Source organism: Meles meles, chromosome 6 (assembly GCF_922984935.1).
Source record: "Meles meles chromosome 6, mMelMel3.1 paternal haplotype, whole genome shotgun sequence".
Classification (NCBI taxonomy): Eukaryota; Metazoa; Chordata; class Mammalia; order Carnivora; family Mustelidae; genus Meles; species Meles meles.
Genome location: NC_060071.1, coordinates 20,922,101 through 20,939,479, shown reverse-complemented (window position 1 = coordinate 20,939,479; position 17,379 = coordinate 20,922,101). Strand labels below are relative to the sequence as shown.

The window sequence follows — 17,379 nt, the reverse complement described above, 5'->3', positions numbered from 1 at the left end:
AGAACTAGAAGGGCCCAAGCCCAAGAGAAAACACCCACACACGTTGACATTTTGGGGTCTCCTAAGGAGTGCTAGATGTTCTGTCAAGAGTCCACACCGTTGGGTTAGACCATGGTTGACCTTCAAGCTCTTGTTATGTTTCGATGAACTGTGGAGACAGGGCAGCGAATCAATCCCACCCAGAGCTTACTGTATCTAGGTACAGGGATGAGGAAACATCACCTAGCAGGTGGCAGGAGACTGGAGAGGTGGTAATAAGGTCACAAGTCACAAAAGGCACAGAAGCAAAACCCCCAGAGGACAGTACAGTGATCTTGCTACGAGGTAGGGATCAAGTCCGGTGGAGAGAAGGCTCAGGGCCTGAGCTTTACGAGGTGTATGTGACACACAGCAAGGGCTGAGGTGTAAGTTCGGGCAACCTCAGTCCCAGTGCCTCTCTCCAAGCACAAGGCTCCAGCTGCATGGCCTCCTTCCTGTTCTTCAAACTCCTCCAGTTATCCTCAGGGCCTCCTTCCTGAGGCTCTCTCTTCTGAAACCCTCCTCCCTCTGTTCCACACCCCCTGGCATCCTCAGGCCCCAGGTCACGTGTCACATGCTCAGAGCTGTCTCTCTCCCAACCCCCAACCACCCCTCACAGCCCTCTGCTTGATGTGTCATCCCCTTGTCCTCTACAGAGCCGAGACTTGCCTGTCTCGTCACTGATCTGTCCCCAGCACCCGACCTCTGTAAAAATGTACTGATCCAATGGATGAAAGAGTCGATGAATGCACACAGGACAGATACGCATTTGTATGGACCTGCTGCTGGCCCACGTTACATCTGTTAATCTTTATTTTGCTGAGAACGTTTTCTTTGCTAGAAAGCTTTGGGATTCGGAATTAACTATCAAACGGCTGCTTTAGCCAGGATAGGGGCAAATTCACAGGAAGACAAGTTAGAACCCAATTATGTGGCCAGCAGGGAAAGATTCTGTGTGATCGCGACACACACTACAAAGAGCCATCAAATGCTAAATTCTTGTGAGGCTGCGAGAGGCCACGACTCTTCTTGACCCTTGATTAGTAGAACAAAAGCTGCACCTTTTGGCAACAGGGGAAATGAAAGATCTCAGGCCGACAAGACCTCCATAGGGGCTGTGTAGTTTGAGCAAGTTTCCCTTCATCTTTAAATCCAGGCATCTCCAACAGCCCCCGCCTCAGGCCTTGTCCTGTCATAATTTATTATTCATCACGATGAAGCTAAATCAGGGTTGCCCTGGTTACTGCGGGGCTCTTCTGAGGGCTGTGGGTACATAATTGGTGTTGGCTTGGTTACTGGATGCTTTCAATTTTGAGACTCGAGTGGGGTAATAAATGCATCTACGAGCCTCAAGAAAAAAACTCGAACAGGCTCTGGAAAGCACGAGATCGTCACAGAATTAAGGTCCCGGTCCAAAATGCACCACTGAGGTCTCCACCTGTGGTCCTGAGAAACTCAGTGATAAAATATAAAATAACTGACCCATAAAAATGATCGATGACTTTTTAAAAAACAGTAACAGAGTCAGGAAACTATTAATTTGATTACTTTGGCTAAGTAAATCGGGCTGTTATACACAGGATGTGAAGTTTGCTGTGAACATCCTGCTCAGACCAGCACTCATGAATGTTTCCTGAACCCTGTGCTGGACCCTAAGAGAAGGGCAAGTTTTGGGGAGCAGCAGAGTGGAGGACGGACTAGAGGGAAGGTGAACTAGGAATGTGGCCTAAGAGTAGCGTTTCCAAAAAAGAAAAAAAAAAAAAAAAGACACAAATGGCTTGGCCAGCCAGGGAAAGGAATAGAAGGTCAGAATTCACCTGGGATCCCTTCTCAGTGGCCCATCACCCGTGTACCTCTGACATCAGCCTGGGAATAAGGGAGAAGGGTTACTGGCCTGCAGAAATCCTAAATGTGTTTGTGGGCATCTGGGGATGTGTTTTTGTTTGGAACTTGGTCTCTAAGCTAAAGCCAACCTTGGGCAGCTACAAAGCAGTGGAAGTAAAGGGATAGCATATTTAGGGTCTGTGATGTTGCCCCTCACACCTACACTCATAAGGAAGACGTGTGACATGAGGGGTCCCAGAATTCCTTTGTGCCCCAGGTGGCCCTGAGAAGAAATGGGGAAATCCCAAGCAGGTAGGTCTTGAGCTGAGACCCTGGTAAGGACCTCAGATATCCCTAGCAGAGGTTAGCACAGACCCTCGAGCTAGATGGGCCATGGGTCATCATCTGTGCACCAGAAAGGGCTCAGAGGGCACAAAGAACAGGCACCATTCTACCCATCCCCACTGCTGTGATGCTAAATCTGTTCCCCTCACACCTAGATAGTGCCAGGGACAGAAAAGGAGGAGACAAAGAGGGAAGAAGTGCTGAATACCTTCTGGAAAGCGAGTTAATTGGAGAGACTGTTTTAAACTGATAGAGAGGAAATAACTTTGCAGTGATAAGAATCAAATTTATTTTTCCCAAATCAGTAGATACACACCAAGCTGAGACGGGTTACAGAAAATGAGGAAAGTCTTTTGCAGTTCTGGGGCATAATGTGAACAGTTAAACACACCACAAATAATAAAAGTCAATAGGAATGAGACCAAAACTCTCTCATAAACATAAATACACACAAATAGGCTAAACTTGCAGTTAAAGGAGAAAAAAAAAAAAGACTTGAATATATTATGCTAAGTGAAATAAGCCAGAAACAAAAAACCAAATATTGTATGATTTAATACAAGGTGCCCAGAGTGTATAAGACTGCAGAGAGATAAAGGAGAATAAATTGGTGGCCAGACACTGCAGGAAGATGGAACAGGGGATTAGTGTTTAATGGACACAGATTTTCTCTTCAGGAGGATGAGAAAGTTCTGGAGATGGACAGTAGTGATGGTTGCACAGCAGTATGAATGTACTTAATGTCCTCGAGTTATATATCTAAAAGTAAGTAAAATGGTAAATTTTATGTTATGTGTATTTTACCATGATAGGAAAAAAAAGGAGAAAGAAGACTCTCACTTTTATAAGCAGATTAATATGCCATTTAGTGATTAACTCATAAGTGCAATGAAGAAGAAGAAAGGCAAGATGCATAAATTAGCAATGATAAAGGTAAAACCTTGCATACGGAGGAATATAAGATATAAAAATATATAAAATACTATAAAATATTTATGAAAGATTATAAACTGTTTATATTCATGACTTAAAAATGATTGAAAGCCCAAAGAGATCACAAATATGAAAAAAATGCAAAAATTGACAAACAACTAAGTACCACCACTCTCAGACAGTTTGAGGAACTGGTTTTTTGACAAGAGCAACAAAACTGGCAAATCTCTAACAAGAAAAAAGATAAAAGCTACATATTGACAATATCAGAAATGAAAATGGAGATATCACTACAGGCCCTGCAGACATAAAAATAATATGAACTCTACATCTATAAATTTCACAGTTCAAAAGAAAAGAACCAACTCCTTTAAAAACACAAACTACCACAACTCAGCCAATATGAAATAGATAACTTTAGCAGCTTTATTACTATGAAGGGGTTTAAATCGATAATTTTTAAACTTCCCAAAAAGAAGCCTTAGGCCCAGATGGACTCACTGGAAAATTCTATCAAACACTTTAGGAAAAATTAACACCAATTCTACACACTCTCTTCCAGAAAAGAGAAGGGAAACTCTGGAATTCATTTTATGGGGTCATTATTACTCTGATACCAAAACCAGGCAAAAACAACAAAACAAACAAACAACAAACAAAAAGACAAATATTTCTCATGAACTTAGATGCAAAATATCCTCAACAAAACACAAGCAGACTAAATAAAAAAAAAAAAGTATGAGACTGGTTATATAATGTGCCTAAGATATATTTATTCTAGGTATGTAAAACTGGTTAGCATTAGAAAATCAATCAGTGGGGGCGCCTGGGTGGCTCAGTCAGTTAAGCGTCTGCCTTGAGCTCAGGTCATGATCCCAGAGTCCTGGGAACCCTGCATTGTGCTTACTGCTCAGTGGAAAGTCTGTTTCTCCCTCCCCCCTGCCTCCCCCCCACTCATGCTCTCTCTTGCTCTCACTCACTCTCTCTCTCAAGTAAATAAATAAAGTCTCTTTAAAAAAGAAGAAAATCCAAACATAATCCACCATATTGATAAACTAAATGAAAAAAATCATGTGATATTAACTGATAACAAAAAAAATATGACAAAATCCAACACCTAGTCATTTAAAAATCTTTCATCAAGTTAGGAATAGAAGGAAATGAACTCACTCTAAAACATACATAAAACACTCTAAAACATACATACACACACACATGAAAAAAAATGTATACAAAAACCCTATAACTAACATCACATTAATGGTAGAAGGCTGAATGCTTTCCCCCTTTAAGACATGAGCAAAGCAAATGTGTCCACTTTCACATTTATCCCACGTGATACTAGAAATTCTAGACAGTGCAAACAGGCAAGAAAGAGAAAATGCAAACAAATTGGAAGCAAATCCCAGGAAATCTATCAAAAAACTCCTAGAACTAAAAAATGAATTCAGCAAGGTCACAGAATACAAAATCAACACATAAAAATCAATCACATTGGGGAGGGGAGGCGAACCATAAGAGACTATGGACTCTGAAAAACAACCTGAGGGTTTCGAAGGGTCAGGGATGGGAGGTTGGGGCAACCTGAGGGTTTTGAAGGGTCAGGGGTGGGAGGTTGGGGGAACAGGTGGTGGGTAATGGGGAGGGCACGTTTTGCATGGAGCACTGGGTGTTGTGCAAAAAGAATGAATACTGTTACACTGAAAAAATAAATAAAATGAAAAAATGAAAAGGAAAAAAAAAAAGAAAACAAAAGAAAAGAAAAAAAGAAAAAAAAATCAATCACATTTCCACATAGTAACAATAAATGTGCAGAACTTAAATTAAAAACAAATGTCATTTACTAACAAAATATCTAAATATACATTTAACAAATACATAGGAGATCTATATGCTGAAAATTATGAAATGCTGTTGAACAAAAATTTTTAAAGGTGTAAATAAATGTAGAGATATACCATGTTCATGGATTGAAAGACTCAACACAGAAGGATGTCAGTTCTCTCTAAACTGCTATATAAAATTTATATAATTCCTATTAAAATTTCAGCAGCAGAGACAGCACATTCTAAAATATATACGTAAATCACAGCCTATAGAATAGCTAAAACAGTCATAACAAAAAAGAATAAAGTGAGAAGAATCACTCTACTCAATGTTAAAGCTACATAGTTACAGTAAACCAAGACAGTGTGGTATTGGCAGACACTGTGTCCAGTGACACATAGATCAGTGAGACAGAACAGTACACAAAGAAATAAACCCATGCAAATATTCTCAAATGATTTTTTTTTTTACATAGATGCAAAAGCAATTTGGTGGAGGAAGGATAGTCTTTTTTTTTATTTTTTTTATTTTTTAAGATTCTATTTTATTTATTTGACAGTGAGAGAGAGAGATCACAAGTAGGCAGAGAGGCAGGCAGAGAGAGAGGACGAAGCAGGCTCCCTGCGGAGCAGAGAGCCTGATGCGGGGCTCGATCCCAGGACCCTGAGATCATGACCTGAGCCGAAGGCAGCGGCTTAATCCACTGAGCCACCCAGGCGCCCCAGGATAGTCTTTTCAATAAACAGTCTGGAGCAATCAATCATAGGTAAAATCATGAACCTTGACCTAAACACTTCATGCCTTATATAAAAATTGACTCAAATGGGACAATTTTTAAATTTAAAGTGTACAACTATAAAGCTTTTAGGAAAGACTTCAGAGAAAACTGTTCAGATTATAGTTCTTAGTCTTGACACCAAAATCATCACCTATGAAAGGAAAAAATGAACAAACTGGACCTTATAAATATTTAAACTTTTGTTCTCTGAAGAGGTTGAAGAGTCAAGTTATAGACTGGGAGAAAAAATTTGCAAGTCACATATTTGGCAAAGGACTAATATCTAGAGTATATGAAGAAGTTTCAAAATTCAATAGTGGAACACAAATAAGCCAATTAGAAAATGGACAAAGCACATGAACATTTATTTCACTAAACCACATATAGAGATGTCAGTGAAGCAATTGAAAAGATGTTCAACATCATTATCCATCAAGGAAATGAAAAATAAGACAAGAACGTATCATTACCTACTTACAAAAATGACTAAAAGCGAAGACAGTGTTGACAACACTAAAAGCTGAAGATGATGTGGAGACCCTCCATTACTCATACATTTCTTTTTTTTTTTTTAAGATTTTATTTATTTATTTGACAGAGAGAAATCACAAGAGAGGCAGGCAGAGAGAGAGGAAGGGCAGCAGGCTCTCCGCTGAGCAGAGAGCCCGATGTGGGACTCGATCCCAGGACCCTGAGACCATGACCTGAGCTGAAGGCAGCAGCTTAACCCACTGAGCCACCCAGGCGCCCCCACTTATACATTTCTGATGGGAATGTAAAATGATACAGCCACAGTGGAAAACAGGTTGGTAGTTTCTTATAAAACTAAAAATATAATTATCACATGACACAGCCATTGCATCTTAGATATTCATCCCAGAGAAATGAAACTTATGATAGCACAAAAACTGGTATGTGAAGGTTCATTGTAGCCTTACTCATCGTAGCCAAAATCTGGAGTTAGCTCAGACGTCTTCAACAGACAACGGTTCAGCAGTAATACATATGCACTATGGAACTTAACATGCATACTCCAACACCTTTACAGACAGAAAAATGATGACAAGTCAAAACGTGGAAATCTGAATAAGATGGAACTGATTCTATCAATGTCAGTATTGCTGTTGTGATATTGTTGCCATTGAGGGAAACTGGAAAAAGTGTACAGACAATGTCTGTTATTTCTAACAACTTCATGTGAATCTACAAATTCAGTAAAAATTTCGTTTCAAAAAATTTTAAGTTCTGTATAACAATCCCAACCCTCCTCTATTTCCATTCTAGAAACAGAGCATTTGTGGGTGATATTCCTATAGATGCTCATTGTGGAGTAGCACTAAACACCAAACGAGTCTTTGTACCCATTTTCACATGGCTCTTGAGATTTTTCAGATCCACTATTTATAGTGGGTAAAAACAAAGATTTGTGGTTATTCTGTTTTATAGAAGTTATCTGATCAATACAGATAGAACTATTTTCCTTGTCCATTTCTAAAATGAGCGGATTAACCCTAGACAATGTCTAAATTTCATTCTTGCTATATAATTCTATCTGTTCATTCAACAACTCCAATTTCCAATTCACGTGTTTACACAAAAAGTATTAATGTAGAAAAAGAAACAAGAGGGAGTTGAATTGTATTTGCTCCTTTCTCCACACTAGCGTGTATTCTTGTGCTTTAAGTCTGAATCCTTAACAATCAGGTTTAGCAACACTTTTTTTTTTTTAAGATTTTGTCTATTTATTAGACAGAGAGAGAGAGCACAAGTAGGCAGAGCAGCAGGCATTGGGAGAGAAAGAAGCAGGCTCTCTGCTGAGCAGGGAGCCCAACTCGGGTTTTGAACCCAGGACCCTGGGATCATGACCCAAGCCGAAGGCAGAGGCTTAACTGACTGATCTGTCCAGGCGCCCAGGTTTAGCCACACTTTAAACCAAAACATTTCATTTCTTTTCCTATCCCCCCAAAACTGCTTTGCAACAATTTAGGAGCTGACTGGGTCAGGGATAGAATGAAAATGTGGATAACTCTACAACCCTTTTTGAATTACAAATGCCTACAAAAACAGAGGATGCCAGACACAATTATAAACTGTAAAAAGGGGCACCCAGGTGGCTCAGTGCATTAAGTGTCTGCCTTCTGCTCCAGTCATAATCCCAGGGTTCTGGGATTGAGCCCTGATTTGGGCTCCCTGATCCGTGGGGAGTCTGCATCTGCTTTTCCCTCTCCCTCTGCCCCACCCCAACCCAATCAAGCTCACTCTTTCTCTCAAATAAACAAAATCTTAAAACAAACAAGCCTTACAAATGATTTAGTACCCAAATTAAGTAAATTTGAGGCTGATCTACTGTATTGAATTAACTACATCCCTGCTTCCTCAAGTTGGCCAGGAAAAATCAGGAGCTGAGAGACTAACTGTAAACAGTTTAAATAAAGGTCTAGATAGTTTTTCAAGCACCTTAAAATTCATGAGAAAGAACAACACAGAAGCAGATGCATATACAAAGAAAAGCATAACCACTGTGATAACACTCATTGTCCAGTAGCATCAAACACAAAACAAGTCTATGATACCACATCCTAGGGACAGTGGATGATTAAACACTTGCTGATACTTTGTCCTGACTCCAGAGACAATGCTTGGGTAAGGTGCAGTACACTCTGGTATTTATTCATGGAATAAAACATCTGCTTTGTTTTCATCATTAATCCTTTAACTGTTTTTTTGTTTTTTGTGGTTTTTTTTTTTTTTTTGCCTCCCTCCTTTCCACTCTTCCTCCCTTCTGTCTTTTCTTCCTTCCTTCCCTCCTCTTTCCTTTCTTTCTCTTTTTGGTGCCAGAATTTAGGACAAAGGAACATGAACAAAAGGATAAATAAAATAGCCAGGCTAGAGTGGGATGTAGTAAGCAGGGTAGGAGGATGGGGGAAACAAGCAAAAAAAAGGTATTCAGGTAAAGAAGAAATTGTATATTAATGAGTGGAGCAAGAGAAAATGAATCAAATGTGAGAACTTCCAGTGAGGTATGCTAGTAAATGTTTAACAATGGACTCTTCAGAACTGCATACATGTATAAACTAATTATACATTTTAATAACACAAAGATTTGTAACAAGCAATTTACAATAAAGATCCAAAAGTCCAATTTAAGTATACTCTCCATACTTAAATAACTATGAATTCTACATCTATAACTTCAGTTTGACTTGCTATTTCTTTTTTAAAAATGGCTATCTTGAGATATAAGTCCAATTTACCTATGTAAAGTGTATGATTCAATGGTTTTTAGTTTAGTCACAGTTATGTGCAACTATCATCGGGGTCAATTTTAGATAGTTTTCAATCACCTCAAAAGGAAACCTTATTCCCTTTAACTATCAACCTTCTTCCTCCCTTTCTCCAGCCCAAGGCAATCAATAATATACTGTATGTCTCTATAGCGTTTTCTTTCTCTGTTTTTTAAAGATTTATTTATTTACTTGAGGTGGGGGGAAGGGCAGAGAAAGAAGGAAAGAGAGAATCTTCAGCAGGCTCCATACTGAGCATAGAGTTCAATGTGGGGGCTTGTTCTCATGAACCGAGATTATGACCTGAGCCAAAATCAAGAGTTGGATGCTTAACGAGTCAAGCCACCCAGGTGTCCCTCTATAGAGTTTTCTATTCTGATTTTCATAGGAGAGGAACCATACAATATGTGGTTATTTTACTTAACATAATGTTTTCAAGGTCCACACATGCTGTAGCATGTGTCAGTACTTCATTCCTTTTTTATGTCTGCATAATATTCTATGGTATGGATATACCACTTTTCATTTACCCATCTGTCTGTTGATGAACACTGTGGTGGATTTCACCTCTAAGCTATTTTGAAGAATGCTGCTATAAACATTCATGTACAAGTCTTTGTGTGGACATATGTTTTCATCTCTCTTAGGTATGTATCTAGGAAGGAAATTGCTAGATCATATAGTAACTTTATGTTAATGTAGGTCATATAGAAACTCTATGTTTAGTCAGACTCTTTTCCAAAGCAGCTGCCTACCAACATCATTCTCACCAACAATGCAGAATGGTTCCAATTTCCAAAGAGTTCAGAAGCGTTCCTTCCTTTTCTATTTTCTGGAAGACATTCCAAAGAACAGCTATTAACTCTGCAAATGTTTGGTAGAAATAGGCAGAGAAACCAACTGCGCCTGCATTACTCTTGGTGGGTAGTTTATGCTCTTCACTTGTGATAGGTCTGAGTCAATTTAGGCAGTTTGTGTGTTTCTAAAATTTGTCCGTTTCATCTAAGTTATCTGATTGGTTGGCATAAAATTGCTCATAGTATTCATTATCCATTTTTATTATTCAAATAAATCAGCTTACAAATAAATGCCTGATTGTCACTTTTGTATAAGTTAGCCAATACGATGAAAATGAAATAAAAAAGACTTTTGGAACTTTACCTGACATGAACAACTTCTTTGCTAAATCATATAATTACTTTTGGATAGTAGAAGAATATGTCCTCAACTTTTTGTGCTATATTCAATGTAATGGCTATAGACACAACACACTTTTATGTTTAATCTGCACTACTAACGTTTTCCCACTACTTTCTTAATTCTATTCTTTCCAACTCCAACCCCGAGTTGGAGTACTATGGTGCATGAGTCAAATCCAGCCCATGGCCTGGTTTAATAAAGTTTTATCACAACACAGCCATACCTATTCATTGACTTATAGTCTATGACTGATTTTTGGGCTACAGTGGCAGAGTCGAATAGTTGCAACAGACATCATCTGCCCTACAAAACCCAAATATTTACTATTTATCCTCTCCCCCAAAAAAGAAAAAACAAAAGGAAACAAAAAAAGCCTATACGTGAATCAACAAGCTAACAAATAAAGCCCTGATTTTTAGCCTTTGCTGATTTCCAAGATACCTTACTCAAATTAACACTGAAGTGCTAAATAAAATCAGCAAGAACTGAGATAGACTGATCATCTTTCTGTGTCTGATAAACTATCATTATGACTTTAAAACTGTAAAAGTTCAAACACATGGATGTTTAATATTCTAAATTCGTGTTCCAAGAAAGAGAATTCAATGCTTTACTAAAAGCAACATGATTTAAAAAAAAAAAAAAAAAAAGAAAAGAAAACCTACTCCCGCCATGGCCAATTTCCAGCTACCAACAAGACATCAGGGGAAGCAGAGCTGTGAGGAGAAGCACAGGAGCACACACAGGATGGTTAATTTTACACATCAACTCGAGGTGCCCGGATTAAACATTATTTGTGGGTCTGTGAGGCTATTTCTGGGTAGGATTAGCATTTGAATCAGGGACTCAGTAGACTGTCCTTCCCGAAGTGTGTGGACATCATCCAATCCACTGACTGCCGGAATAGAACAAAACATGGAAGAAGGAGGGATTTGCCCCTTTTTTCCTGCCTCGTTGTTGAGCTGGGACATCCTCCTTCCCCTTCTCTGGTCCTTGGACTGGGGTTTACACTGTAGACTCCCCTGCTTCTCAGGTCTTTGGACTCAGACTGAATTACACTACTGGCTTTCCTGGGTCTGTGGTTTGCAGACAGTAGATCATGGGACTTCCCAACCTCCACAATGGTGTGAGCCAATTCCTCATAACAAGTCTCTTCATATACAATAAATTTCACATACATAATAAATTAATCTTTCTTTCCGCATGGGTATGCATGTATATACGTGTTGGCCTTCAGTACTGCAGCGGTTATAGGCACTGACACCCTGAACAGTTGGAAATCTGCACATAACTTCTGACTCCCCCAAAACTTAACTGTTAATAGCCTACTGTGGACTGAAAGACTTACCAATAACATGAACAGTCGATTAACACATATTTTGTATGTCATATGTATCACAGACTGTATTGTTGCAATAAAGTAAGACAGAGAAAAGAAAATACTATCATGAAAGTTTTAAGGTAGAGAGAATACATTTACAGTACTGTACTGTATGGAAAAAAAAATCCATGTATAAGTGGACCCATGCAGTTCAAACCTGTGTTGTCTGAGGTTGATGCTTATCTCCACTGGTTCTGCTTCTCTGGAAAAACCCACTAATATAACACATAATACAGTATTTCTACCATAAGGATGTAATGAATGTAAAAAACCTCAAGACCATGCAAAGAAGAGTGTATTTATTTGAAAAAAGTGGTGAATTTTGAATATGGTATCTTTGTTTTTAGTAGAATGTATTTAATTGTAATTTATATCAGTTAATTTTTAATAATGGCTATAGCCAGATCACAAAATCTGTTCATTTAATAAGCCATTCTCCCAAATGGCTAGAGTGTTGTTCAAATTTTCTTCTTCCCTGTTGATCTTTTGTTTAGTTGTCCTATCCATCATTGAAAAGGTGGTGTCGAAGCTTCCAATTATTATTGTTGAATCAACTGTTTCATTGTCAGTTTTTGCTTCATGTGTTTTAGCAACATCCAGCATACCCTTCCTTCAGGAGCTACTTCTGCACCCAGATGAAGGAATCAGTTCCTAGGAAAATCATCATCCCTTATGCATCTCCCAGGTGGACTTGGAAGTAGGATAAGGTGGAAATTATAATTCTCAAGTACATTATGCCTTCTTCCTTTGCTACCAAATGCTTTTCTTTCATCCCCTGTTCTCCTGGGTTCTGTGAAATATTCTTTTCTCATTACTTTAAGGAAAAGAGACTGTCCTCTGGCTTCACCCACCAGAAATCATGCATCATACTTGGGAGGCACTCACGGGGGAGAGGCTGAAATCAAGCTCTCCAAACAGAAATACAAACAAACAAGAAAGAAGGTAGTGATCTGCTTCCCACCAAAACAATTGCCCAGATGTCATATCTCCTGAGGCCAATATTTTACTTTGTTCTTGGTGTTACAGGTACATAACAGAAAACCTGGGCAGACACTAGAGATGTCCAATTAGTGTGCAGATAACAGGCATAGCAGGATCAGGGATAGCCAGGCTCTCCAGCTGACAAGGATATATTGCACAGTCTCCACAGTGTGATGAATCTGATTAAAAAGGACTTAGGGTCAGAAAAATGGTGGTGTAGTCCTGGGTAAACACAACATACTCATGTTACTGTTTACTTACAGGGAAAGATACTTCTCCCAGTTACATGCTTGATGTCGCTGGAGAAGAGCTCCCATTTCTTATGAAACTACACCCTGTTTTCACTTTTCCTTGCCCCGACATATAAGTTATGGATTAGGTTCCTTGAAATTCTTCTCTATACAGGAAAGGATTTCACATGTTATCAATGACTGATTATGACCAAAATTAAAGGAGACATATTCTTTATCTCCACTGTCTGATGTTTCTTGTCTTTTTTTTTAAACTGTAAGTACTATTCTTTTTTTTAAATTTTTAATTTATTTATTTTTTCAGCATAACAGTATTTATTGTTTTTGCACAACATCCAGTGCTCCATGCAATACGTGCCCTCCCTATTACCCACCACCTGGTTCCCCCAACCTCCCACCCCCCACCCCTTCAAAACCCTCAGGTTGTTTTTCAGAGTCCATAGTCTCTCATGGCTCACCTCCCCTTCCAATTTCCCTCAACTCCCTCTCCTCTTCATCTCCCCATGTCCTCCATGTTCTTTGTTATGCTCCACAAATAAGTGAAACCATATGATACTTGACTCTCTCTGTTTGACTTATTTCACTCAGCATGCTCTCTTCCAGTCCCATCCATGTTGATACAAAAGTTGGGTATTCATCCTTTCTGATGGAGGCATAATACTCCATCGTGTATATGGACCACATCTTCCTTATCCATTCGTCCATTGAAGGGCATCTTGGTTCTTCCCACAGTTCGGCGACCGTGGCCATTGCTGCTATAAACATTGGGGTACAGATGGCCCTTCTTTTCACTACATCTGTATCTTTGGGGTAAATACCCAGTAGTGCAATTGAAGGGTCATAGGGAAGCTCTATTTTTAATTTCTTGAGGAATCTCCACACTGTTCTCCAACATAGCTGCACCAACTTGCATTCCCACCAACAGTGTAAGAGGGTTCCCCTTTCCCCACATCCTCTCCAACACATGTTGTTTCCTGTCTTGCTAATTTTGGCCATTCTAACTGGTGTAAGGTGGTATCTCAATGTAAGTACTATTCTAAAGTTAAAATGCTATGTAAAAAAAAAGAACTGTTTTAATGATTTGCCAGTGATTACGAGCACAGAATGACTGATGCCAGGGCCTGCTAGCTCTATGACTTAACTCCCAAGGTCTCAATTTCCTTACCTGTAAAGTGGAGATAAAATAGCACCTGTCCCCTCTTCACAGCTGTCAGGAGAAAATGAATGAACATATATAATGTGCTCAGAGCAGTGCCTTCAACATAGCAAGTGCTCAAGAAAGCGATCATCGCATAACAATTAGTACTAGCTTTGCATAAAATATCAAAGAGCACATTTCAAACTTATACCTAAATACATATTAAAATGAGTTAAAATATACTTTTTATGAAATCTTCCACTTAAATTTCTAGTTTCTGTGGCAATACTGAATAGGAAAAATATTTTAATATACACTGTACTACAGGGACAAAGATTCTGTTTGTCTTCTTAAAAAAATGTGTACCTGACTATGTTTAAATTTACCAAAAACAAGGAAAAAAACGCATGTTCATTCTGGTCACATCTGTGATAGCAAGACAATGGACATGAACTTGCTGCCTCTGAGCACAGATGAACACGGCACACTACAGGGGAGTGAAGCTGCCTTTAAAAGAATGAGGGACCACCTTCATATAGTTGACCAACATGGGTGTTAGGGTTGCCAATATCCCCCACAAAGTCCCAAATCCCCAAAATGGGGAACTTTTCACTTCCCTAAAACTTTACTACTACTGTTGACCAGAAGTCCCACCAACAATAGGAACAGTTGATTGACACATATTTTGTATGTTCTATGAATTATATATTGTATTCTTATAATAAAATAAGCTAGAGAAAAGATGTTATTAAGAAAATCACAAGGAAGAGAAAGTACATTTACAGTACTGAATCTATCAAATAAAATCCATGTATAAACAAATGTATGCTGTTCAAGGGTCAATTGTGTATTTCCACAGTAATGTAAGAAATAATATCATTGAGTAGGGAAATGAGACAAAATTATTTAAGTTTATTTTTTAAAAAACTATATGAGGGGCACCTCGTAGCTCAGTCGATTAAGCGTCTGCCTTTGGTTCCGGTCATGATCCCAGGGTCCTGGGATGGAGCGCTGCATCAGGCTCCTTGCGCAGTGGGGAGCCTGCTTCTCCCTCTTCCTCTGTGCCTGCCCCCACCCCCCGTTCCTGCTCTCTTTCTCTAATAAATAAAAAATCTTTTAAAAAACCTATAAGAAAAAAAAACCTCTCTGTGCATATACGTGTACACATAGATGGCTCATTAATATATATGCACAGAAAGAGATTTGATGGATCATAAAGTAATCATGCAGGGTGGCAGGGAATGGGAAGCAGAGTGAGAAAGGAACTTTCATTTTTATTCTAATTGATGTATTGCTAGCATCTTCTATAATAAGAACTATTAATATTTTATTTCACATTAAAAAAGGAAAACAGCATCTTTTCAGACAAAACACTGCTCAACAACACAATGCATCACATTATAATGATCTGCATTTGAAGAGCATTCTGTTACGCTTTTGTTTAAAAGCGATGTAAGAAACAACACACAGAGCTGTCAATCACTGTGTTGTACACTTGAAACCAATGTAAAATTGTGCAGCAAGTGCAGTTCCATACAGAAATACATTCCTTAAAAAAGCAAGAAAAGTGTGAAATGAAATCCAGAACTTCTGCAGGATGAACTGAAAAAAGAAGGGCCCAAAGATTTTTAAATGAAAGTCTGATGCCGTCATCATTTATCGTACAAGCAGTGTCAAATGAAACAAAACGTGATGAGGCATTTTAAAAGGCTTTCGAAAACCAACAATGCTTTTCCTTGTAATTAACCTAAAAGGGCGTGTTGACTTAAAAATCCCAAAATGATTTTTTTACCTTCCTTGGGGGCTCTTAGGAAAAGAGCCACCGGGAGACATTCACTGCTTGACGACTCACTCACACCCGCTCTGGGCCAGGAATGGCACCAGGCCCTGGACCTATGACAAACAGAACCCAGATGTGGTCTTTCCTGTCTGCTGCTTTGCAAGTAGAAAATGATGGGGGAGAGGCCAGTCTCTGGAGGAAAAGAGAATGCCCTAAGGAAAGAAGAACACAGTTGGGGGGCCTCTCGGTTGGGGTGATCCAGGAAGGCCTCTCTGTGGTTATGCCACCTACCCTGGAATCTAGAGGATGAGGAGGAGCCTCCCGTGCAGAGCTCACAGGAGCAGCCCCAAGGGATAAAGAGCCTGGATCTCCCCTGGCTGGGACAGAGCAGCGTGGGGGGACAAGGAGCACCCCAGGAAAGCTGGGGGGGGGAGAGGGAGAAGCCCCAGGGACAGCGTGGGCTTCCTCCTCTGGGGGGAGGAAGCAGTGGGGAAGGGAGCCATACCAGGGTAAGCCCTAAGGGAGGGTGGGGGGATTTAAGGACCACCACAAGAAGCTGTAGCAGGACAGAGAAGGGGGGCACTTAGGGAAAGAGTGGGAAGCTGGGGCAGGGCATCACAAGAAGCTGAGTGGAGTAGGAGCAGGGCAGGAGGGCTCCACAGGAATAGGAAGCAGGAGGGGCCAGATCAAAGAACTCACAGGCCACAAGGAGGGCTTTCTGCACAGCATTTTACGTTCAATAGAAAGCAGATATTGAATTTATACTTTAAGAAGCTCTTCATACAAAAATTTGTGAATGGATTTGAATCCAACACACTGGGGATATACCCACACACATACATACATATACATATATATTTAGAAGACACACACTCTCATGCCATAGTATTAGAAATTAACAGTAAAAGGATAACCGAGGGGAAAAAAACCCACAAAGGTACCTAGAAAGTTAAGAACATAAATTTAAGGAATGCTTAAACAGCAAAGCAGAATTGAAATTCTAATTTCATTGTTATTCAGTGAGACTCGATGACACCACTGTGTACCTTTGTGTCTCAACTATGAAAGGGAGCAAATGAACAAATTATTCCTTGAGAAAGTAGAAGGGGTTAATAAAATAAAGCACGGTCAACAAAACAACTCAAAAGAGTAATCTTAAGAAAACTAGCAGCGGGGGGCCTGCTGCAGAAACAAGATGACGAAGGGGACCTCATCGTTTGGAAAGCGTCGCAATAAGACGCACACGTTGTGCCCCCGCCGTGGCTCGAAGGCCTACCACCTTCAGAAGTCCACATGTGGCAAATGCGGCTATCCTGTCAAGCGCAAGAGAAAGTATAACTGGAGTGCCGAGGCCAAAAGACGAAACACCACTGGGACCGGTTGAATGAGGCACCTAAAAATTGTATACTGCAGATTCAGGCATGTATTCCGTGAAGGAACAACACCTACACCCAGGAGGGCAGCTGTTACAGCATCCAGTTCATCTTAAGGATTTCAGAGATTAGTCACAATAAACATCATGGTTTAAAAAAAAAAAAGAAAACTAGCAGCTGTTGGTGGGAATGCAAGTTGGTGCAGCTACTTTGGAGAACAGTGTGGAGATTCCTCAAGAAATTAAAAATAGAGCTTCCCTATGACT

At 39.6% G+C, this 17,379-nt stretch overlaps 1 protein-coding gene and 1 pseudogene across 4 annotated transcripts in view; one reads left to right on the top strand and one right to left on the bottom strand.

Annotated features, from left to right (window-relative positions):
* FAM189A1 (family with sequence similarity 189 member A1) overlaps positions 1–17,379 on the bottom strand; it is a 501,535-nt gene that overhangs the window by 100,208 nt on the left and 383,948 nt on the right. The gene's annotated exons all lie outside the window — the stretch shown is intronic.
* LOC123944603 lies at positions 16,932–17,229 on the top strand (annotated as a pseudogene).